At 35.0% G+C, this 25,619-nt stretch overlaps 1 long non-coding RNA gene across 1 annotated transcript; it reads left to right on the top strand.

Annotated features, from left to right (window-relative positions):
• The first annotated feature begins 620 nt into the window (after positions 1–620).
• On the top strand, positions 621–23,178 carry LOC123668234. The gene is made up of 2 exons (XR_006745539.1): positions 621–721; positions 22,862–23,178. It is a non-coding gene; the product is annotated as an uncharacterized LOC123668234 (long non-coding RNA).
• The last annotated feature ends 2,441 nt before the right edge of the window (positions 23,179–25,619 follow it).

Genomic DNA, 25,619 nt, shown 5'->3' with positions numbered 1-25,619 from the left:
ACGACGAATTTAGCCACCCCCAACGACACCCTGGGGATTAATTTAAACCCAAAAATTTCTTATTATACGGCTTTATTACAATTTTAACAATTAATTTTTATGCGAGCTAATGTTATCCTTACTCTAATGTTTTAGTGAAAGACGATGTAGGTATCTTAAAAATAAAGTATTAATCCAAAGTATTGAAGCGACCGAGGAAACGAATTACTAGCAGGTGCTGTAATTCGGAACATGGGCCTCCCCAAGTTCGCGCCAGACATCCCGGTTTTCCGCAATCCTCATCCACGCAGTACGTCAGTCATATATATCATCATAGGACGTATATAAGCAGTAAATAATGGTCAGTCATTAATTTGCATGAAAATTCGATTGCGGAAGTGTCTATCGGTCTGATTTAAACTACTTAGTACTAATTTAAGGTTATATCATTATTATTTATTATATTTATTTAAGGTTATATCGCTATATGCTCTAACCTTAAATAAATAGGCTAATATAATTTTCTCATTCCTGATTCTCAACAAACAGCAGAAATATATAAAATTGTCGGACGAATGCGTTTGACGTTTCATCACGCCCCGTAATGGTTAGTCATTAAACTTTATGAAGATGTTCGTTTTTCGTTGGTATGCGAACTCTTTTTTTTACATTGATTGGCGCAATTGAAGTATCGACAGTAAAACAATTTGCATCTTATAATATATATTTTTTTGTCTGTTAGGTAATACAAGATGTAATTTTTTTAAGTTTTCTTGTTTTCAATTTTAGGTTTTTATTGTAGGTAGGAATGAATGCAAATAAATAAATAAGATATGCGTTGTTTTGAGTTTTTAGCGATTTTGTTTCATAATTCAACAAGTAATGAAACGAGAACATCATTAATGTAGGAAGTTGAAAAAATAATTTTTAGGGATAATTCAAAAATTACTTGTCAGATCTCGTTAAAATTTAAACAGATCTTTCGATTAAAAACAAACTAAAACGTTAATACATAAAAACGAATGTGCTTTAGATCACACGACTGAAGTAAAACGTCTTTAGCTCCATATATCTTTCTCTGAACTTCCGTTTGCCTTGCCTGATCACACTTTTCGTTACTCTCTCGTCACGCATTCACCAGCTTACTCCTCAAATCAAGCGTGCGTAAAGAGGTTTTACTTCAACGAAATCGAATCGAAATGATAACCGCCCTTTTTTGAAGTCTGTTAAAAAGTCCATCTCGTCATCTCAAATTTGTACTTGTAACCTTTCATTCCTGGCAACCAATGTAAATAGATTTCTTCTTGCATCAACGAAGGTATGCATTTGTTAGTGTTTAAGAGAAAGTGTTGTACATTTGTTCAAGATCCATGTTCAGACTTTTCTTTTTGTCCTAGTTATTATTTATAAGATATTATGGTCACACCTATCCGCTGGTTAAAAACTTAACAGACAGCTTTTAGAATCAACGTTGACAGGGCCGGAATTGGTAAGGGGTTACAGCCCCGGGGATAACATAAGAGAGGAGTCAGTTAGTCAGTTCAGCCTATTGCAGTCCACTGCTGGACATAGGCCTCCCCAAGTTCGCGCCAGACGTCCCGGTTTTCCGCAAAAACGCAGCGTGGGACGTCCCCCGGCCCGTTGGACCGACGATCTACGTAAGATTGCTGGTGTAGGCTGAATGAGGATTGCGGAAAACCGGGATAAGGGACGAGGCAACACAGTAAAAGAAGATTGTTTTTCAAAAGAATGTCTGCGGAGTTTCTTGGCGATTCTTTTCTGCAGAATATGTACTCCAAATCGGTGGTAGCTTGACTTAAACCATAATTAATTAATTTAAGACAAGTATTATTTGAATTTAATTTTAAATATTATTTATTTTATTTTATAAAATGATGATTTAAGTGCTTTTGAAATGTATTTGAAAATAAATCAATTTTTATTTTTATTTTGAAAAATAAAAACAAAATCAATTTTAATAATTATTTTTAACTACCTACTTACACGTACGTACTTGACAGAGAAAACCTTTGATTCGGAAAACAAGACTCCATGCTTCTTTGTCGCCTCAAGATCTCCAGATCTCCAGTTCCGGCTCTGATTGTTGATACAGTTACTTAACTTATTTAAAAGCTCATTTTTAACTAGCTTTTGCAAGTACCTACTTCGAAATAACTGCCATTTTCGCAATCAACGTCCCAAAAAACATAAATAACGACACTCATGTCGATTATTCGGTTTATTTACCCCATTTTACACCCTAATGGGTTGATTTTCGGAAAATCACGAAAGACGTATTTGCTTATTTATTTTTGGGAGTACTCCTACGATGTTTCGAATCGAAATGTCTATTTAATATTGTTTTGCAGTACAAATTTTGAACCACCATTTTACCTCTTTAGGTGTTGAATTTCGAAATACCATTCATTATTCCTTGTATACATCATAAAGGGAAACTCTGTGCAAAATTTCAGCTTTTTAGGTCCAAGGATTTGGGGCTGGGCGTTGATGAGTGAGTCAGGAGTCAGTCAGTCAGTCTTTTTATATATAATTATAAAAAAAATAAAGATTTATTCCGTGTGTTTTGTTAAAGTGGCAATCAGGGATTATTGTACATTGCATACAAAAAATTATTTGCACTTTAAAGCAAGCGAAACTATAGCCTACGTCTAGTATGAATACGATTTACTTTATACAGGACACAGTGAATGATACGGTCAAATATTAGAATTAAAAAATATGAATATTATTAATTATTATATTTATAATAATGTATCATAACTAGCAGTGCCCGCGACTTCGTCCGCGTGTCATTTAACAAAATAATTATTGTTTAGCTCGAAGTTATAGAAAAAAAAAACTAAAATAAAAATAGCCTTAGTTACTCCTTTTAACATGTCCAACAAACAACAAGTCCCGTCAAAATCGGTCCAGCCGATTCAGAGATTAGCTGGAACAAACCGACAGAGAGACAAAAATTGTAAAAAATGTTATTTTGGTATATGTACCGTGTATACATCCATATGCATTTAGTAAAAAGCGGTTATTTTAATATTACAAACAGACACTCCGATTTTATTTATTTGTATAGATAATATGTCATCCTTATCGAGCAAAGTTGACGATCCTCCAAATCCATCACTAACAGTAGATTGACAGATTGAAGAATAGAATAGAATTTCTTCATATATACGAAACGCTCACTGAACTGGATTTGTAGTAACTATGACTTTATTATAAGCGTATAGTATGTCTCACGTGGCTCGCCATTTTGTCTACTTGTACCTTCGGCAACGTACTTCATTTATTAATCCTGGTTTTTTATTTTTTTATTTTATTAAATACTATTTTCATTACTTTTTTCGTTACTATATCTAGTTTTTAAATGTAAATCTAACGTCCTGTGCTGGCAGCATTTGTAAAGGTGCGGACTGAAAAGCAGCAATAAGCTGAGTCTACGACCTTTTCACCAGCATTTTTTATAAAATCTCTGTAAATTAGACTAAGAAATCATTTGTTTTTTTTATGCTTGGTGAATAAACGTCTTTATTATTATTATTATTATTATATAGGAAAAGTTTTGGAACTTAATTCAACCCGCTATTCCACTGCGGGTTGGCGGATATATTCCCTATTCTGACCATCGACATATTATTTTTATATTTAAAAACTAAATCAATTTTTTAGCAAAAGGTATAATTGCGAGAAAAAAATGACCAATTCTAGGAAACAGATACGAAATTGAAAAAAAAAAGAACGGTAATAATTACAAAACGTAAATTTCCAATAGTCGTAACATATTATGATATAACACACAAATTAGAATCAAAGACCAAACAATTTAGGTCAAGACCTCTATTAACTTAATAATGTAAAACAAATTTATTATTGCTAATTTAAATTATAATTAAAACATATGCGGATTTGAGTTTTAATTGCACATTATGATTGAAACATTGACTACTTGGCCCTGTTTCGCTGTGACATTCAAATCTGGCATGGGTATTGAGCGCTCGGTTCCGAGTGGGGATTGCTTTACGCATTGTAGTGTTCAAAAACAAAAAATAGTGGTGTTCAGTACAAAAATAAAATAACAATAAATGGTAATAACAAACTAATTTTCTCCGGCGTCCGGAAATACACAATGGACCGGTAACGCCCAGACCACGACAAACATCTATATGGCCAATAAAAATGTCTGTCGTGAGCGGGATCGAGCCCGCGACCGCCAGCGCAACAGTCAGTGCTGATACCGTTGCGCTAACGCGTCGTCGAATGTAACACATTGTATACATATATCTTTAACTAAAAAATACTCAATATATGTTCGATTTTTAAAATTCTATTAAGGTTGTATTCTTGACCGCACCGATCATTATTTTTCTTGTCACTTTTTATAAAAAAAAGTAAGGAATATAATAAGTTTCGATCTTAGACATTGTGTGACGTTTTATCGCCTCAGTATAAACAATTTTTCTTACAAACTTTTCTTATCTTCTCCAATACTGTAATATTTATCTATAATATATATAAACGCGAAAGGTCACTCATCACGAAATCTCCAAAACTATATCACCCAAAAACTTGAAATTTGGCAGGTAGGCTCCTTATAAGACGTAGGCATCCGCTAAGAACGGATTTTATGAGAAACGACCCCTAAGGGGGTAAAACGGGGGTTGGAAGTTTGTATGAAAGTCCTATTTTTTTGAAGTAAGAGACTTGAAATTTAAAATTTATGCTCTATAGATAGTGAGAAGGTGTTCAAATAATGTATCTTTAGAAATCAACTCCCTTTTGGGGTTAAAACGGGGGATAGTAGGTTGACTCACTCATCACGAAATCTCCGAAACTATAACACCTACATACTTAAAATTTGGCAAGTAGGTTTTGTATAGGACGTATGCATCCGCTAAGAACGAATTTTACGAAACTCGACACCTAAGAGGATAAAACGGGGGCGGAAGTTTGTATGAAAGACCTATGTTTTTAAAGTAAGAGACGAAATTTAAAATGTATGCTCTATAGATGAAAAAGGAGTGATGTGAAAAGGAGTCCAAATAATGCATCGTAATCTATATATATATATATATATATATATATATATATATATATATATATATATATATATATATATATAGATAAGAGAAAGTTCACTGACTCACTCATCACGAGAACTCAAAAACCGCTGTATGGTCCATCCATCCAGGATAGACAAAGATGAAATCTAGCAGGGAGGTAGATTATAGTTAGTAAACGTCCGCTAAGAACGGATTTTTTGATATTCCACTGCTAAGGGCGTTTGATTGGGGTTGATAGTTTGTATGAAACATATACAGCAGCTATAAGTTCGCCTGCAAGGTTATTTATATTGCAGCCTGAAAATAAAACTAAAAATGTGGTGTATAGAGAGGTTTTATAAAAATAACTAATAAATTATACTAAATTGTGCCTTTTAAAAAATTACTCTGCGTGATAAGCATTTCAAGTGACTGAAATAAAAAAATAATTTGCTTAAACATCTTAATAGTAATGCATATCTTCATAACCACGCGAACGTAGTCGCGGGCAACAGTTAGTGTATTATAATAATAAGTCCCCAAAAGTATAGTGATCGATTTCCTCAAAATTTACTGAACGGCTTTTCATGCGGTTTTACCAATGGAGAGAGGGCTTCAAGAGGAAGGTTTACGGAACGACTAAGCCGATTTTGATGAGATTTTGAGTTTCACTGGAAGTTTGCTGGGAAAACTTTGTGACTCACTGATTTAAATGCGGGCGAAGCCGCGGGCACAGCTAGTTTATATATAAACGCGAAAGGTCATTCATCACGAAATCTCCGAAACTATAACACCTACAAACTTGAAATTTGGCAGGTAGACTCCTTATAAGACGTAGGCATCCGCTAAGAACGGATTTTACGAAACTCGACCCCTAAGGGGGTAAAACGGGGGTTGCAAGTTTGTATGAACGTCCTATGATTTTGAAGTAAGAGACTTGAAATTTAAAATGTATGCTCTATAGATGATGAGAAGGTGTTCAAATAATATATCTTTAGAAATCCACTCCCTTTTGGGGTTGAATCGGGGGATGGTAGGTTGACTCACTCATCACGAAATCTCCGAAACTATAACACCTAAAAACTTGAAATTTGGCAGGAAGGCTCCTTATAGAGTGTAAACATCTGCTAAGAACGGATTTTACGAAATTCAACCCCTAAGGGGATAAAACGGGGGTTGGAAGTTTGTATGAAAGTCCCATGATTTTGAAGTAAGAGACTTGAAATTTAAAATGTATGCCTTATAGATAATGAGAAGGAGTCCAAATAATCTATCTTTAGAAATCAACTCCCTTTTGGGGTTAAAACGGGGATGGTAGGTTTACTCACTCACCACGAAATCTCCGAAACTATAACACCTAAAAACTTGAAATTTGGCAGATAGGCTCCTTATAGGGCGTAAACATTCGCTAAGAACGGGTTTTACGAAATTCGACCCCTAGATGGGTAAAACGGGGGTTGGAAGTTTGTATGAAAGTCCTATGTTTTTGAAGTAAACGATTTGAAATTTAAAATGTATGCTTCATAGATGGTGGGGAGGTCTCTAAACAATGTATCTTTAGAAATCAACTCCCTTTCAGGGTTAAAACGGGGGATGGTACATTGACTCATTCATAACGAAATCTCTGAAACTATAACAGCTACAAATTTGACGTTTGATGGGTAGGTTCCTTATAGAGCGTAAACATCCGCTAAGAACAAATTTTACGAAACTCGACCCCTAAGGGAGTAAAACAGGGGTTGGAAGTTTGTATGAAAGTCCTATGTTTTTGAAGTAAGCTACTTGAAATTTAAAATGTATAGTCTATAGATGGTGAAGAGGTATCCAAATAATGTATCTTTAGAAATAAATTCTCTTTTGGGGTTAAAACAGGGGATGGAAGATTGACTCATTCATCACGAAATCTCCGAAACTATAAGAGCTATAAATTTAATATTTGACAGGTAGGTTCCTTATAAGGCGTAGACATCTACTAAGAACTGATTTTACGAAACTCGACCCTTAAAGGGGTAAAACGGGGGTTGGAAGTTTGTATGAAAGTCCTATGTTTTTGAAGTAAGAGACTTGAAATTTAAAATGTATGCTCTATAGATGATGAGAAAGTGTACAAATAATGTATCTTTAAAAATAGCCTCCCTTTTGGGGTTGAAACGGGGGATGGTAGGTTGACTCACTCATCACGAAATCTTCGAAACTATAACAGATACAAATTTGACATTTGGCAGGTTGGTTTCTTATAGGGCGTAGACACCCGCTAAGAATGGATTTTACGAAACTCGACCCCTAAAGGGATAAAACGGGGGTTGGAATTTTGTATGAAAGTCCTATGTTTTTGAAGTAAACGACTTGAAGTTTAAAATGTATGCTCTATAGATGGTGAGGAGGTATCCAAACAATGTATCTTTAGAAATCAACTCCTTTTTGGGGTTAAAACGGGGGATGGTAGATTGACTCATTCATCACAAAATCTCCGAAACTATAACAGCTACAAATTTGACATTTGATAGGTAGGTTTCTTATAGGGCTTAAACATCCGCTAAGAACAAATTTTACGAAACTCGACCCCTAAGGGGTCGAAATGGGGGTTACAAGTTTGTATGAACGTCCTATGATTTTGAAGTAAGAGACTTGAAATTTAAAACGTATGCTCCATAGATGGTGAGGAGGTCCCTAAACAATGTATCTTTAGAAATCAACTCCCTTTCGGGGTTGAAACGGGTGATGGTACATTGACTCATTCATCACGAAATCCCCGAAACTATGACAGCTACAAATTTGACATTTGATAGGTAGGTTCCTTATAGAGCGTAAACATCCGCTAAGAACAAATTTTATGAAACTCGACCCCTAAGGGGATAAAACGGGGATTGGAAATTTGTATGAAAGTTCTATGTCTTTGAAGTAAGAGACTTGAAATTTAAAATATATGCTCTATAGATGGTGAGGAGGTGTCCAAATAATATATCGTAATCTATAATATATAAAAGAGAAAGGTCACTGACTCACTCATCACGAGAACCCAAAAACAGCTGGAAGGTCCATCCATCTAGGATGGATAAAGATGAAATTTGGCAGGGAGGTAGATTATAGTTAGTAGATAATAGTAGTAGAGTAAAGAGATTTAGCGATATCCACCGCTAAGGGGGTTTAATTGGGGTTGATAGTTTGTATGAAACATATACAGCCTGAAAATAAAACTAAAAATGTGGTGTATAGAGAGGTTTTATAAAAACAAGTATTAAATTGTACTAAATTGTGCCTTTTAAAAAGTTACTCAGTGTGATAAGCATTTCAAGTGACTAAAATAAAAAAAATGCGTTAAACATCTTAATAGTAATACATATCTTCATAACCACGCGGATGTAGTCGCGGGCAACAGTTAGTGTATTATAAAACAAAGTCCCCAAAAGTGTATGTGATCGATTTCCTCAAAATCTACTGAACGGATTTTCATGCGGTTCAAGAGGAAGGTTTACGGAACGGCTAAGCCGATTATAATGAGAGCTTAGCTGGAAGTGTGCCGGGAAAACTTTGTGACACACTGATTTCAACGCGGGCGAAGCCGTGGGCACAGCTAGTATTTATTTATTGTCATTGAAGAGAGACGTTAAAATAATAATTAAACAGAGTTGTATGCATTATTTATCTAAAAAAATGTAAGCCACTATATCTTTGTTTCTGTTGTGTATCAATATTTACATCCATTAATTATGTGTGCTATTTTTCGATCAGTTTAAACCCCTCCTTAGGTGAGATTTAGTGAGATTTGCCTGGACCCCCCCACCCCTTAGGTGAGATTGACGTGAATACAATAAATATTGAGGGGAAATAATAAACTGTTCAAGTATACTGTAGTTAATTAATTTAAATTAAATAAAATTCTTACAAGCGTGGTGGATTAAGCTCTAATCCTTCTCCTACATGGGGAAAGAGGCCTATGCCCAGTAGTGGGATATTACAGGCTGAAGTGAAATAAAATTCAAAGCAAAAACGAAATGATTTTAATACCCATGAGATGTATTTTAGCGGGAATAATGAACACTCAAAATATAATTATATATTTACTAATATCTGTAATATTTTATATTTTTTGGAGTTGATGTGAGATTTTCGATTATTCACCCTCGGTTTAAATGAGATTTGGCGAGATTTCATTGGACCCCTCCTCCCATTCTGAGCTCACGTGAATAATGGACGTCCCGATACAAGTATTATTTCATACGTCACACGTTGGGGGTGGGGGGAGTCGGTGAAGTGTGACATTATGAAACAAGAGATGTGGAGTGATCTAAAGTTTTGTGACATTTCAAAATACAATTAACTTCTTATATGTAAAATTCTCGTGTCACAATGTTAGTTTCCATACTCGTCCGAAACGGCTGGACTCGTCATCGAGTTGATTTTGATAATTTTTAATTTAATCTGATCTATTGATCTGATTACAGCTCTTGGAGTAATCTTTGATAGCGCGTATTTACTTGACTATTTTTTCGTCTACCTACGTTGTATTACTTGTCGATGTAATTGAAGTCGATTTTTTTTTCGTTTGCCAGCAAACACAATTATTGTTACATTATTTAAACCGTTTCTTGAATTGTGCTTCAACACAATTTTACATCTGTTACTGACAGAAAAAATTATTACAAGGTTCATTTATACGTATTATAAATATAGGTCAAGTTGATAAACGAATGACAATAATACATATTTATGTAAATTATGAGATTATGAGTACTTTCTACCAATTATTTTTAGTGGCTGTGTCTCGCGGCTTTACCTGTAATTTCTGATCTTGTATTGATATTGATATCAAGATAAAAATTAGCCTATGTGATATTTTGGACCTCCAGCTATTTGCACGCTAAGTTTCATTGTAATCAATTTAGTTGTTTTCGCGTGAATGTAAAAAAAATATCCACCCTTTCATCCTTACGATCTTTTTCATTTATTTCATTTCATTCATAATTGGATAATATGAAAGAAATCAATAAAAAGAAAAATAATATAAATATATATTATGTATCTGTATGATGTGTAGCTCTCTTGATATATGCCTCTTTTAGTATGTTATTTATATATGTGTATTGTTAAGTGTTAGTTAACTGCATCTTAACTTCAAAATTCTCTTACAAGCATTTTTGTGTATTGTTGTGTTGTTTGTGACTGTTGTTTTCTTTTTTGTCGACGATATCTCCATAATACCAATGTGTTAACTTTAGGAAAACCTGTTATTGGCTATATTATTTGTTATATGCTTTATGATAAGAATACTATATAAGAAGTTAGTTTTCTGAATAAATAAATAAATAGCTGAAAAGATACATTTCTGTCTTCGCTAGCGAGCTTGACAAGTTTCCTGACAAAATCTTTGAATTTTTTAGTGATATAATATTTTATATTAACTTCACACAAAATCTTATATATAAAATTCTCGTGTCACAATGTTTGTAACAATACTCTTCCGAAACGGCTGGACCGTTTTTAATGAAATTTTGTGTGCGTATCGGGTAGATCTGATTATCGGCCAACAACTATTTTTCATACCCTCAAATTATAAGGACGGGGTTTACGAGGGCTTATAATATATATGGTAAAACAACGGTTGCGGGTTTCGCTAGTATTACATAAATGTATCATGATATCAGGTGTACGTTATTAATACCAATAGTAAATAAATAAAATAAACATTGATAACATGACGCCGCGTTGGCGCAACGGTTACAGCCATGGATTGTATCTATTGCGCTGGCGGTTGCGGGTTCGATCCCCGCACATGACAAACATTTGTATTGGCCATACAGGTGTTTGCCGTGGTCTGGGTGTTTGTGCAGTCCTTGTGGGTCTCCCTACCATGCCTCGGAGAGCACGTTAAGCCGTCGGTCCTGGTTGTTATCATGTACATCTGATAGCGATCGTTACTCATAGTAGGGAATATATCTGCCAACCCGCATTGGAGCAGCGTGGTGGATTAAGCTCTGATCCTTCTCCTACATGGGGAAAGAGGCCTATGCCCAGTAGTGGGATATTACAGGCTGAAACGTAACATAAGCACACAGTGGTCCGTTCCTAAGGTAAGCAACTTAATGCTTGTGTTTATAGGTAACAGCTGACTGATATAGTTACATATTTTGATATTGATGAACTGTGGCTGCACGCATGAAAAAGTGTCACGTTCCGCCTGAGCCTGAGCGTTCAAGAGAGAGCGCGGAATAAGCGATAGAGAGGCACGATCGGCTCAAGCGTTGTCTTGTGACACGTTTATCTCTCTTCTCGCGTGACGTCAAAGCTAACAGTTATAATAATTCAGTGATAATAATTTAATTCATCAAAAGAATGCAATTTTTTTTAAAGTAACTAATTGTTTTTTTCGACACACATACATACACAAATATATAACGGTTCGGTTTGGAAATTGAACCCACAAACCCTGGAGTTGGTAGTAGGGTCATTACAAGTTGCGTCAACGAGGTAGTCAAAATAGATAAAATTTATAATCAGACATACATTATTAATATGGACAGTAAATACTTATAGATAAATAACATTAAACTAAAAAACCTTAAGTATATATATATATACATAATATAATAATTAAAAAATATTATTAAAAGGAGTCCCTTTAGGCAAGGTTCCGAAGATACTGGCAGCGTTCCCCCTTTGAATAGCTAGACTAATTCTTTGTCCGAAGTAGCTGCCAGCTCTTCGGTCTCCTGTGACGTCGAATAACCTTTTCGATATTTTCTTAAAAAGTGTTATAGCACTAGGACCCCACGGACCAAGGGTCTCGACACCGAATGGGACAAAATCATATTCGGAGCCTAGACCCCTGTATTTGTCTGCTTTTGTTTTTTCCGCCGCTTCACAAGCCGCACCAGCTCTGTTGTTGGTTCCATGTAGATGGGAAGGGGCCAGCGTGTCTGAACAGGTTGCATCCCATACCAGCACCCGGCTTATATAAATACTTATTATTATTATATTACATTATGTACTGTATACTAATGTGTAAGCTTTGATTTATTAAATGGTAACTTTACGTTTTTAAGTGTACTCGTGACTTCATTACGCTGACGCTTCAGCCTGTAATATCCCAGGAATATAGGAGAAGGATCAGAGCTTAATCCATCACGCTGCTCCAATGCCGGTTGGCGGTGTGTGAATTCATTGTTTGACTCCAATTTTTGTACTTTTTTATGTAATTAAATTTTTCTATTTTGTTACAATGAAAGAAATAAGTTATTTGTTTATTAATGGCTTTCATTTGTGCCAATGAATCACGAATGATATCGCCAATGTCACGTACGATAGAGAAAACACGAAGATGATTGATTGATGTGGCTGAGATTAACTATATTAATAGTATATTAAGGTTAACATACTTTATTAGAATAAGTATTTATTGTATATATTAATTAATATTTGTATAAATAAATATATGTATATGTATGTGTATATTATATTATAAATACAACATCTATCTATCTCTCGATTCCCATCGATCTTTGAAATTAATACTCCATCTTAATTAAGAATGTCTGGAAGGAATAGCTAACCATGGGTACTTCCGTCCCTTTCGACTACGAAATGTGTATTTATCTTAAGCCTTTTTTATTTTTTAATATACAATCAATATCAAAATATATTTCTTTATTGAAGTAGGTTTCATATGTATTTTGAATCGAGATTTTAAAAATATAACTATACTAGCTGTGCCCGCGACTTCGTCCGCGTGGATTTAACAAAATCGTTATTGTTTACTTCGCAGAGTTATAAAATGAATATATTTCTAAAATAAAAGTAGCCTTAGTTACTCCTTATTATATCAGGTATCTGCCAGTGTAAGTCCCGTCAGACGAAAATTATAAAAATAAATATTTTGGTATATGTACTGTGTATACATAGATATGAATTTAGTAAAAAGCGGTTAATTTAATATTACAAACAAACACTCCAATTTTATTTATTTGTGTAGATTATTCTCTGGTAAATTTAAAATGTCAAAAAATTAACAAATGATAGTAGTCTCGATAAACAAACAGACGAACAAATTAATTTATTTGTTAACATTATAGATTACTTACATGTATTTATTTAAAGGTTTACATTGTTACTTTTTTTTTAAATTTGTATCGTAAAATAACTGGCCTCGTTGGGTTAAGCTAAGGTTAAAATTAATACCTCTTAAAATAAACATACCTTCAACCAATTTGGTGTGGGGTAGGTTTTGAAGGTCACTAAGCTTAATTACAGCATCTAAAAAATAAATTATGCTCGTTTTGGTCTTTTTGACTCTTTTTTATTTTTTACTAGCTGTACCCTCCGTTTTTACTGACGTCACATTTCAGGAAACAACGTACTAAAATCTTGTATAGCCTTTAGCCTTCATCGGTAAATGAACCATCCAAACCAAAAAGGAATTTCTCAATCCGATTTAGTAGGTTCTGAGATTAGCCTGTTCAAAACAAAGCCATTATATTTTCGGCTCTGTGACATTAGTCAGTGTAGATTATAAATTAAAATCAAAATTAACTTTATTTACGTAGGCTTCAAAAGCACTTTTGAATTGTGACTTTATATATTGAAATTATATTTGATTTAAATATTTCATTAATTATCTAATCTAATATATAAAATTCTCGTGTCGCGGTGTTTGTAGTTAAACTCTTCCGAAACGGCTTGAACGATTCTCTTGAAAATTTGTGTGCATATCGGGTAGCAGATCGGGGGGGGGATTAAGGGGTTTAATAAGATATATGGCAAAACAACGTTTGCGGGGTCAGCTAGTTATTATATATGGATTAAGCTCTGATCCTTCTCCTACATGGGGAAAGAGGCCTATACCCAGCAGTGGGATATTACAGGCTGGAGCGTAAGCGTTAATTATTTTATTATAATTAAGCTGAAACAACACAGATTCGGAATGTAGATTCTGTAGAGAAGAATTGGCAGGAAACCCTGCAGTTACTCTTTGAAAGAAACATTACACATGCTAGATGATCTGGTGATCTTCGTATTCTCATTTTTTTTCGTGAATATTACGATTTGTTGTTAAATTATCCATTATACAAACTTTATTAATTTAACCTTTTTAATTTATTGACCTTCTTTATAATTTCTGACTGAGTTTATTATTCGTAGGAAACTGATATCAGTGACGCACTCGTCCTATGGTTTGGTTGAAAGCTGGTGTCAGGTAACATTTTTACTATGGTAATCTGGCTTATCAACCGAACCAAATTGGACCTGGTGACTTATAGTATAAGTATTTTATGCCTTTTTTGAGCACCAGTCCTTCGCTAATCGTGTTGTCAAACTTTGTGTTGGAGTTACGAGTATATCATTAATAAGATAAGGTTTCATTGTATCAACATGACTGTGATGGAAAGTAAATCATTATTATTATTATTATTAATTTGGCGCATTGAGGTTCAAAATAGTTTAAAGATGTAAAGTATTATGTGTATGTTACTTTCTATAGTCAATTTAAACTAATATTTTGTTGTTGTCTGTTGAGTATGATCCAATAAATGTTTCTTTTCTTTTCTTTTTCTTTTTATTTTAACTATAACGATGCCAAAAAAAAAAAAACACTAATTGTAGTCGTGCGGAAGTACTTTACGGGGACATTTTGACAATTTATTTTACTAAACAAAAGTATAGTACAACTAGCTTCTGCCCGCGACTTTGTCCGCGTGGAATGAGATCAATTTTGTCATACACGATTTTTGAGAAACACACGTGAGTTCGCGCCATTTTTGGCACGAACTTGTGGAGGCCTATGTCCAGCAGTGGATTGCAATAGGCTGAAATGATGATGATGATGAGTTTCATCATCATCATCATTTCAGCCTCATTCAGTTTTATATAGAAATTAAAGGTAAGATTTTGTAAAACTTATTAACATTAATTATAACTTAAATGTACCTACCATTTTGTTCAATAACTTGTCGCCATCTTGTAGTTAGTGACAGGACTCCGTTGCTGTAGAAATTTTAGGACTTCTCATTAAAAACGCCGACAAGTAGTTTTGGCAGTAATTCTCTTTTGATGTTAGCTTTACACTACCTGAAGAATTCTGAAGAGATCGAAGCAGATGGAAACCTGAGGGTGTAAGATCGGGGCTATATGGTGGTTGTATTAGGACTTCATTCTCACACTCTCTCAATTTTTGTTAAGTAGCTAAATGGTCTTGGCTAATGGCTATTTGGTTGTCATGATGAAAGACCACACCTTTTCTGTTGATTAATTCTGGCCGCTTATTCTCAATTTCTTGCTTAAGTCTCGTCAGCTGTTGACAGTAGAAATTCAAAGCCATAGTTTTGCTGCCTTCATCTTACTTCACCTCACCTACCAGCTCAGAATTCGGTATAGTCTGTGCCGCTTGAACGGTCTTTGACCACTACCTATTTCGTACATTTTTATCGTAGGTGATCCAGTTTTCGTCACCAGTGATCATTGTCTTCAATTTCTTAAGAGAGAATCGAGAGAAAATGAGTAGGTACACGGTCCATTAGGTTTCTTTCAGTGAGCTCATGGCGCACCCATATATCGAGGTTTTTTTGTATAGCCAGCCTTTTCCAAATTAATCAAAACTGTTTTATAGTCAATTCTTAGATCTTCAGCTGTATCGTAACATTCGTAAATTTCCAAATGTCGATCTAGTTTCACTTTTTCAAAAATGTCGCTACGTTTATCTGTAACTGGGCTATACAGGTTATATATTTTTTTTAAAATAATTGTGGTATGTCGATATGGAATAGTACAAAAAAAAAACTGCCAGTATTTGTTAAATTATTCAGGGTTCCTATAATCTGTGAAGGCTACAAAAATAAAATCTTTGAAAATTTTTAGCTCTATTCCAAGGTCTAAGTTAAAGTTTTTATTGCAAAGAATTTTTTTCTAATTACTCTAATATTTAAGTAATATTTTAATGTTTAATTACATATCACGTAAAAAACACGAATTAAATAAGATATGTGCGTCACAATATTATTACCGCTGTCAGAAATGACTTTTTGTTCCTTATGCATTAGTTTTAAGAGGGGATAAGTAAGATAAAAATTAAATCATCATATATATATTAATATGCTAAGGTTCCCTATGTTCGCCTCCCTTTTTAGAAAAAACCGCACAATTGCTCCACATAAATTATATATCATTTTATAGATAACTAGCTGTGCCCGCGGCTTCGCCCGCGTGAAATTAGTGTATCACAAAGTTATCTCGGCAAACTTCCAGTGAAACTCTCATCGAAATCGGCTTAGCCGTTCCGTAAACCTTCCTCTTGAAGCTCTCTCTCCATTGGTGAAACCGCGTGAAAATCCGTTCAGTAGATTTTGAGGGAATCGATCACATACACTTTTGGGGACTTTGTTTTATAATACATTAACTGTTGCCCGCGACTACATCCGCGTGACTATGAAGATATTATGCATTACTATCAAGATGTTTAACGCAAATTATTTTTTTATTGCAGTCACTTGAAATGCTTATCACACTGAGTAACTTTTTAAAAGGCACAATTTAGTATAATTTAATAGTTATTTTTATAAAACCTCTCTATACACCACATTTGTAGTTTTATTTTCAGGCTGCAGTATGAATAACCTATCAGGCGAACTTGTTGCTACTGTATATGTTTCATACAAACAATCAATCCCAATTAAACCCCCTTAGCGATGGAATATCGCAAAATCCGTTCTTAGCGGACGTCTACTAACTATAATCTACCTCCCTGCCAAATTTCATCTTTTGTCCATCTTGGATGGATGGACCATCCAGCGGTTTTTGAGTTCTCGTGATGTCAATCAGTGACCTTTCTCTTTTATATATATAGATTCATCATTACAGCCTATACAGTCCACTGCTGGACATAGGCCTCCACAAGTTTACGCCAAAAATAACGTGAACTCATGTGTTTTGCCCATAGTCACCACGCTGGGCAGGCGGGTTGGTGACCGTGGACCGGTGGTATATATATAGATTACGATGTATTATTTGGACACTTCCTCGCCATCTATAGAGCATACATTTTAAATTTCAAGTCTCTTACCTTAATAACATATGACTTTCATATAAACTTCCAAGCCCCGTTTTATCCCCTTATGGATCGAGTTTCGTAAAATCCGTTCTCAGCGAATGTTTACGCCCTATAAGGAACCTATCTGCAAAATTTCAAGTTTGTAGCTGTTATAGTTTCAGAGATTTCATGATGAGTGAGTCAACCTACCATACCCCATTTTAACCCCAAAAGGGAGTTGATTTCTAAAGATACATTATTTTAACACCTTCTCAACATCTATAGAACATACATTTTAAATTTCAAGCCTCTTACTTCAAAAACATAGGACTTTCATACAAACTTCCAACCCCCGTTTTATCACCTCAGGGGTCGAGTTTCATAAAATTCGTTCTTAGCAAATGTATATGCCCTATAAGGAACCTACTTGCCAATTTTCAAATTTGTAGCTGTTATAGTTTCGGAGATTTCGTGATGAGTAAGTCAACCTACCATCCCCTGTTTTAACCCCAAAAGGGAGTTGATTTCTAAAGATACATTATTTGAACACCTTCTCACTATCTATAGAGCGTACATTTTAAATTTCAAGTCTCTTCCTCCAAAAACATAGGACTTTCATACAAACTTCCAACCCCCGTTTTATCCCCTTAGGGGTAGAGTTTCATAAAATTTGTTCTTAGCAAATGTATACGCCCTATAAGAAACGTACCTGCCAAATTTCAAGTTTGTAACTGTTATAGTTTCTGAGATTTCGTGATGAGTGAGTCAACCTACCATCCCCCATTTTAAACCCAAAAGGGCGTTTATTTCTAAAGATACATTATTTAGGCACCTTTTCACCATCAATGGAGCATACATTTTAAATTTCAAGTCTCTTACTTCAAAAACATAGTACTTTCATACAAACTTCCAACCCCCGTTTTATCCCCTAAGGGGTCGAGTTTCGTAAAATCTGTTCTCAGCAGATGTCCTAAGCTCTATAAGGAAAGTACCTGCCAAATTTCAAGTTTGTAGCTGTTATAGTTCCGGAGATTTCGTGATGAGTGAGTCAATCTACCATCCCCCGTTTTTACCCCAAAAGGGAGTTGCTTTCTAAATATACATTATTTGGACATTTTCTCACGATCTATAGAGCATAAATTTTAAATTTCAAGTATCTTACTTCAAAAACATAGGACTTTCATACAAACTTCCAACCTCCGTTTTACCCCCTTAGGGATTGAATTTCGTAAAATCCGTTCTTAGCGGTAGTTTACGCTGTATAAGGAACCTCCCTGCTAAATTTTAAGTTTGTAGGTGTTATAGTTTCGGAGATTTCGTGATCAGTGAGTCAACCTATGATCCCCCGTTTTAACACCAAAAAGGGGTTGATTTATAAATATTTATTATTTGATCACCTTTTCACCATCTATAGAGCTTAAATTTTAAATTTTAAGTCTCTTACTTCAAAAACATAGGACTTTCATACAAACTTCCAACCCCCGTTTCACCCCCTTAGGGGTCGAGTTTCGTAAAATCCGTTCTTAGCGGATGCCTACGTCTTATAAGAAGCCTACTTGCCAAATTTCACGTTTGTAGGTGTTATAGTTTCGGAGATTTCGTGATGAATGAGTGACCTTTCGCTTTTATATATATTATTATTATTATAGATTAGTTGCTCTACCGGCGACAACAACTAAAAAATTTAAACTATTTAAAAAGGAAGGTTAGGTATGCTTTAGGAAGAAGAAAGGCTATTTTTTTCTTTAAATCAACGCGGGTAAGACCACGGAGCCCGACTAGTACCTATTATTATGGTCGTGAAAATTCTATTGAGACTGTAATCTCTACCGTACCCAACAGTCGTTCTACGTGACACTGGCGAAATTATTTATTTATTATTTTATTTTAATTTTATTTAAAAAAAATACACACAGCCAAATAATACTGCTCAATAATTAGTGTTATGTTCCCGTCATCCTGATGATCAAAATCACCAGGGTCTTGGAGAAGAAAAGCTTCATTTGAAACCCGAAATGGGGTCTCCGTCAAGCGTTCGTGGCATAGCTCTAAAATGCGAAAGACTCCTGCAGCCCAACTGGCTCCACACGTATCGACTCGTCGTTCCTGTGGGCCTAGCTAGTGAGGTCGAGAGGGTGGCGCAGAGCTTAGGCAACTCTGCGTTTTCCTGAAGAGTGTCCTAGGCAACACAGTGTCTGTCTGACACTGTCTAAATCGTCTGCAATAGACGGATTAAGGCCAATGATGATCGTAGGTGATCCAGTTTTCGTCACCAGTGATCACTGTCTTCAAGTTCTTAAGAGAGAACCGCAAATGAGTACACGGTCAATTAGGTTTCTTTCAGTGAGCTCACGTGGCCCCCCTATATCGAGGTTTTTTGTATAGCCAGTCTTTTCCAAATGGATCAAAACTGTTTTATAGTCAATTCTCAGATCTTCAGCTGCATCGTAACATTCGTAAATTTCCAAATGTCGATCTAGTTTCACTTTTTCAAAAATGTCGCTACGTTTATCTGTAACTGGGCTATACAGGTTATATATTTTTTTAATAATTGTGTTTGCTCGCAAACGAAAAAAAAACCGACTTCAATTACATCGAAGAGTAATACAACGTAGATCGACGAAAAAATAGTAATACTTTGTTCGTATTCCATATAACGCGACATTATAAAATTGTAGAATTATATAATGTTCTACTGTTATTTCTAACATTTTGTTAGCGATTGTAGGCAGAAATTTCATAAAAGGCCCGTCGTCGATTCGCGCGAAGCGCTGACATCGCTTATTACGGCGGGTTTTTTAGTTGAAGCGGATTTATATTGAATTACGGTTTATGTCTTTTTTTTATTAAAAATATGTAATGTTCATGTTTTCACACAGCTCCGATGCACGACTGGAGTTTACCCCTTCAGATCAACTGTCTAAATAGGCACAAAAAGGCTTACTAGTCTAAGAAATATATTATTACTATATCAAATTGTAAATAAATGAATCAATAACGCCATCTATCGGAACCTAATTGCGTTATTAGAAAACGTCTGAACGCCATCTCTAACAAGGTCATTCGTTCAGTAGATTTTACTGTTCAATTTTTTCATTCCGGGGCCTTAAATGAAAATCGATTCTTAAGGAGAAAACTCCAAAAACAGTCAAGTAAATACGCCATATCAGATATAGCTCAAAAAGTTCGAGTCAAATCTCAATTATATTTAAATGGGACCACATGACAAGCACCACCTATCGATTAAAAAAAGAATCATCGATATCGGTCCACCCAGTAAAATAGTAATGAGGTTAATATAACGTTGGTCGACGTAAAATAGCCAAGTAAATACCCAGTATTAGCGATAACTCAAAAATTAAAAGCTCAAATATATTTATAACGAATAAACTGCTACTCTCTACTCTAGTGGAATATTGTAATTTGATCGATAGTGAACGAAGTAATTTCATGACATTTTGATAGATGGCGTTGTGGCAAAGTATTGAACATGACCACAGTCGTCTTAACATCGTCATGTAAATACGTGTCATCAAAGATTACTCAAAAATTGCTCATTATATCTCAATCATATTTAAAACGGACGACATGACAAGTATTAGCTTTTGATTTATACAAAAAAGATCAAAATCAGTGTACCCAGTAAAAAGATATAACGTATAATACAACGTAGGGTGACGAAAAAACCGTCAAGTAAATACGCAATATTAGATATAACTCACAAATTACGAATCAAATCTCAATTAAATTTGAATGGGACCACGTGACGAATAGTAGCTTTTAATTTATATAAGAAACGTCAAAATCGGTGCACCCAGTAAAAAGTTATGAGGTATAATACAACGTAAGGTGACGAAAATAATGTCAAGTAAATACGCGTTATCAAAGATTAATCAAAAAGTAGTTATCAGATCTCGATAAAATTTATATGTGACCACATGATAAACATCAGCTTTCGATTAAAGTAAAAATTATCAAAATCGATACACCCAGTAAAAAGTTATTGCGGATTTTCAAGAGTTTCTCTCGATTTCTCTGGGATCCCATCATCAGATCCTGGTTTCCTTATCATGGTACCAAGCTAGGGATATCCCCTTTCCAACAAAAAAAGAATTATCAAAATCGGTACACCCAGTAGAAAGTTATGTGGTATAATACAACGTAGGTCGACGAAAAAAGCGTCAAGTAAAAACGCATTATTAGATATAATTCGAAAAGTAGTTGTTAGATCTCAAATAAATTTAAATGGGACCAATCGGCACACACCACCTTTCGATTAAAACAAAATTTGTCGAAATCGGTCTACCTGGTCAAAAGTTCTGATGTAACATACATAAAAAAAAAAAAAAAAAAAAAAAAAAAAAATACAGTCGAATTGAGAACCTCCTCCTTTTTTGGAAGTCGGTTAAAAATAATTGTGGTATGTCGATATGGAATAGTACAAAAAAAAACTGCCAGTATTTGTTAAATTATTCAGGGTTCCTATAATCTGTGAAGGCTACAAAAATAAAATCTTTGAAAATTTTTAGCTCTATTCCAAGGTCTAAGTTAAAGTTTTTATTGCAAACGACATAGTTAAAGATATTATGACAAACATTCGGTGCAAATTATCCGGTTCAACTTCTTTCTTATAACTCTAATATTTAAATGTCGTATCACGTAAAAAACATGAATTAGATGAGATAAGTGCGTCACAATATTAATACCGCTGTCAGAAATGACTTTTTGTTCTTGATACATTAGTTTTAAGAGGGCATAAGTAAGATAAAAAATAAATTATCATATACGCTAAAGCTTGAGATGTTAGCTTCCCTTTTTAGAAAAAAAAAACTCACAATTACTCTACATAAATTATATATCATTTTATAGATAATTTCTTGCTATGACTACTGTTTAAAAAGAATGTTTAGGTATGCTTTAGGAAGAAGGAAGGCTATTTTTTTCCTTAAATCAACGCGGGTAAGACCACGGAGCCCGACTAGTACCTATTATTACGGTCGTGAAAATTCTACTGAGACTGTAATCTCTATCGTACCGAGCAGTCGTTCTACGAAACACTGGAAAAATTATTTATTCATTATTTTATTTTAATTTTATTTACAAAAAAAAATGTAATTTATGTGATAAGCAGTGCAACAAGAACAATAAACAGTTTAACAGTGCACCCGCGCTATATGGCCAATACAAACGTTTGCCTTGTGCGGGGACCGAACCCCGGCCAGCGCAACAGCCACTAAACAGTGCTGTGACCGTAGCGCCAACGGGTCGTCAAATCAATGAAAGTAATTCAAATTAATGAAAGTAATTCAAATTAATGAAAGCAAGATGAAGTCGTATATAAATATTAAAAATCTAGTTCAGTATTTAGTATACATTAATTCTATATAACGGGTACTGTGTGGCTACGGTACTAAAGAATATAGCCACCCCCTCTCTTCCCGTGGGTGTCGTAAGAGGCGACTAAGGGATAACACAGTTCCGCTACCACCTTGGAACTTAAAAAGCCGACCGATGGCGGGATAACCATCCAACTGCTGGCTTTGAATACACAGGCCGAAGACGGGCAGCAGCGTCTTCGGTGCGACAAAGCCAGCCCTGCGGTCACCAACCCGCTTGCCAAGCGTGGTGACTGTGGGCAAAACACATGAGTTCACGCTATTTTTGGCGTAAACTTGTGGAGGCCTATGTCCAGTAGTGGACTGTAAAGGCTGTAATGATGAATTCTATATAACTACCGACGACTTAGCGGTAGAGGTAGCTAGTAGTAGGGTAGTGATTGTATTACGAACATTCCATAAAAAAAATCAAGTGCGTCAACCTTAGTTTTAATTAAATTTTAAACTAGTTTATAAGGTTTAAAAGGACAGACTAAAGGTCAAATAATAATTAACCTTAGCCATGAAATTCTTTAATGCGAAACTTTAATAATACTCGTAATAATTTGTTAAATTTTACTTAATTTTAAAGGTTTACAAAGAGATCGTATATCTACAAAAAAGGGAGAAAAATAGATCCATTTGACTGAAAACTTTGCTAGTCGGGTTTTTTATCTTCTAACCTATATCCTGGTAGCGTGTGCTGAGGTTCGAGACTACACCCCCCCCCCCAAACACGTATATATTTTAATAATAAATTATCACAGTGTTATCTTTAAATGCAGGCACAATATAATTAAGTTTTGGAAAACTTAAGCACCGTGATACAAATTTCCAGACAGTCATCAAGGTTGCCGAGTTATTGGTTGTTTTATTGGGAAACAAATCGCGCGTTCAACGAAAAAATTAAAACATGTGATATGTCATTACGGCCTCCTTAAAATATTTAATTCTCTTTTCCGAAACTTTTCTCCTTCCGAGTCTCGAGCGATTAATGGGCAACCCCTAACTCACACTCTTCAGACACACTTCGGCCTATCGCAGTCCACTACTGGACATAGGCCTCCACAAATTCGCGTCAAAAATGGCGTGAACTCATGTATTTTGCCCATAGTCACCACTCTAGTCAGGCGGGTTGGTGAACGTAGGGTTGGCTTTGTCGCACCAAAGACGCTGCTGCCCGTTTACGGCCTGTGTATTTTAAAGTCGGCAATTGGATGGTTATACCGCCATCGGTCGGCTTCTTATGTTCCAAGGTGGTAGTGGAACTGTGTTACTGTATTACTTAGTCACTTCTTACGACACCACGGGAAGAGAGGGGGTGGCTATACTCTATACTGCCGTAACCACACAGTAGACCCCCGAACTCAATCACTCCAATATGGCGTATGAAATAGTCAAACAGACACAAGTTATCGATTTGTATAATAAAACAGTTCAGTACACTGACGCAATGTATATCACGGAAGTGTTCATCTGTATGTCACTAGGTAATGTTACATAATAAATACATAACCGGTCTCGAGCTAGAGGTATGGGAAAATTCATTCATACAGTTCACCATGCTAGCTACGCGGTTTAGCATTGGTTTGGATTTATGGTATTGAAATCTTTACAAATAAATAAAATTGGAGTGTCTGTTTGTAATATTAAAATAACTACTTTTTACTTAATAACCATTATTATTTACCATTATTATTATATACCAATATAACATTTTTTATAATTTTTGTCTGTCCTGATTTTTTTTAACTACGAACTGAACAATAGCAATTTTGTTAAATTCCACGCGGACGAAGTCGCGAGCACATCTGATTAGAAATAAATATAAACACACGCGTATAACAACGCAAAATGTACGATAAATACATAAACAAAATACCAGTTGACACGGATGGTTTCGGCAATGTCACGTAAGATGGAGAAACAAAAATACATATATGAATATATAATAAGTATATTATTGCTATAAATAAAAAAAATATAAATTATGCCCAGTATCAGGGCAGGAATGGAACACCGTCTTCGGAACATAAAGAAAACAAATTACGAAAACGGGATAGTCAAAAACAATAAGTATAGAATGTCTATAATCGAGAAGGCACAAAGGAGATTGATCGACGAGGTCGGGATTTCAATGTGTATAGAAATTTACAGACTGGGGAATAGTTTGTCTAAGATCCGACCTAGAATTCCTGGCCAATGTTATATTATGTGCATGTTTTTGATCTTGGACAAGTGAAAGCGACCGAGACATTTCATCTTTTAAATCTCACATTCATGGTACCAACCCGTCAGCCTCTAGCGTGGTGACTATGGGCTAAACGCATGTGTTCGCGCAATAATGTCTGGCGCGAACTTGAGGAGACCTATGTCCAGCATTGGACTGCGATAGGCTGAAGTGATGATGATGATGATGGTGATTAATGGTAGGACTGTCACGCGATCTCGGATGATCTTTAAGTTGTTTATAAAGCTTAGTAAATATATTTTTGCCGTGGTCTGGGTGTCATCATGTACACCTGATGGCGATCGTTACTCATAGTAGGGAATATACCCGCCAACGCTCCTTGGAGCAGAATGGTGGATTAAGCTCCAATCCTTCACCTACACAGGAAAAGAGCCCTATGCCCAGCTGTGGGATATTACAGGCTGAAGCATAACCTTTGTACCTACTCAAAGACATAATATTTAATCAAATTATTCGAGTTTTTTAACCAGCCACACACGCACCTACATAAATATATACATATACATATATATACGTATACACATATATTTCAATAGACGTTTACCTAAAGGGACTTAAGGTCGAACAGAAACTAGTATCCTAAATAAGGTTTAAACTTACGTAATAAGCAAAGTTTAAAATAATAAAATAATTGAACTAAGTTAGTATTACAAAACCTTCGTCTAAGACTATAAACTAAAGTATATCTGATCTTAGCTTACATTAAGCAACAAAAATTGTTTTATAACTTTTGCCTTAGTCTTAGGGCTTGCATTGTCACGTTGATCGTTAGATATAATATTATTAAATGTTTATTTGTTTATCTTGATTGTAGGGTATAAAGAAACAAAATAGATCTCTATATCTATACATATTAATATAACTGGAGTGTCTGTTTGTAATATTAAAATAACCGCTTTTTACTAAATGCACATGGATGTATACACGGTACATAGACCAAA

The sequence above is a fragment of the Melitaea cinxia genome, chromosome 30 (genome assembly GCF_905220565.1).
Source record: "Melitaea cinxia chromosome 30, ilMelCinx1.1, whole genome shotgun sequence".
NCBI lineage: Eukaryota > Metazoa > Arthropoda > Insecta > Lepidoptera > Nymphalidae > Melitaea > Melitaea cinxia.
The sequence above is the reverse complement of the archived record's forward strand: the minus strand, read 5'-3'. Positions and strand labels throughout refer to the sequence as shown.